The following is a 990-nucleotide window of genomic DNA, read 5'->3' as shown; positions in this document are numbered from 1 at the left end:
CTCAGTCTTACCTCCCCTGCACAGTGAGAACAGAGGCTGACACTCTCTACCTCAGTCCTACCTCCCCTGCACAGTGAGAACAGAGACTAACACTCTCTACCTCAGTCCTACCTCCCCTGCACAGCGAGAACAGAGGCTGACAGTCTCTACCTCAGTCTTACCTCCTCTGTACAATAAGAATAGAGGCTGACACTCTCTACCTCAGTCCTACCTCCTCTGTACAGTGAGAACAGAGGCTGGCACTCTCCCTCTGTACAGCGAGAACAGAGACTAAGGCCGGGGTCACACTAACCGACGCAAAATGCGGCCAGTATTTTACATGCGTAATACGGATGAATGTCCCCTAAATAGTGCTCCGTATGTCATCCGTAAGCAAGGTGTGGTCGCGTATTTTGCGCATGTCAGCATCCGTATGTAATCCGTATGGCATCCGTATGGCGAGATTTTCTCGCAGACTTGCAAAATGGACATACAGTTGTGGCCAAAAGTATTGACACCCCTGCAATTCTGTCAGATAATACTCAGTTTCTTCCTGAAAATGATTGCAAACACAAATTCTTTGGTATTATTATTATCTTCATTTAATTTGTCTTAAATGAAAAAACACAAAAGAGAATGAGGCAAAAAGCAAAACATTGATCATTTCACACAAAACTCCAAAAATGGGCCAGACAAAAGTATTGGCACCCTCAGCCTAATACTTGGTTGCACAACCTTTAGCCAAAATAACTGCGACCAACCGCTTCCGGTAACCATCAATGAGTTTCTTACAATGCTCTGCTGGAATTTTAGACCATTCTTCTTTGGCAAACTGCTCCAGGTCCCTGATATTTGAAGGGTGCCTTCTCCAAACTGCCATTTTTAGATCTCTCCACAGGTGTTCTATGGGATTCAGGTCTGGACTCATTGCTGGCCACCTTAGAAGTCTCCAGTGCTTTCTCTCAAACCATTTTCTAGTGCTTTTTGTAGTGTGTTTTGGGTTATTGTCCT

This window comes from Dendrobates tinctorius, unplaced genomic scaffold (genome assembly GCF_039654945.1).
Source record: "Dendrobates tinctorius isolate UK_male_01 unplaced genomic scaffold, ASM3965494v1 ptg000228l, whole genome shotgun sequence".
Lineage (NCBI taxonomy): Eukaryota > Metazoa > Chordata > Amphibia > Anura > Dendrobatidae > Dendrobates > Dendrobates tinctorius.
Note: the sequence above shows the minus strand (reverse complement) of the source record.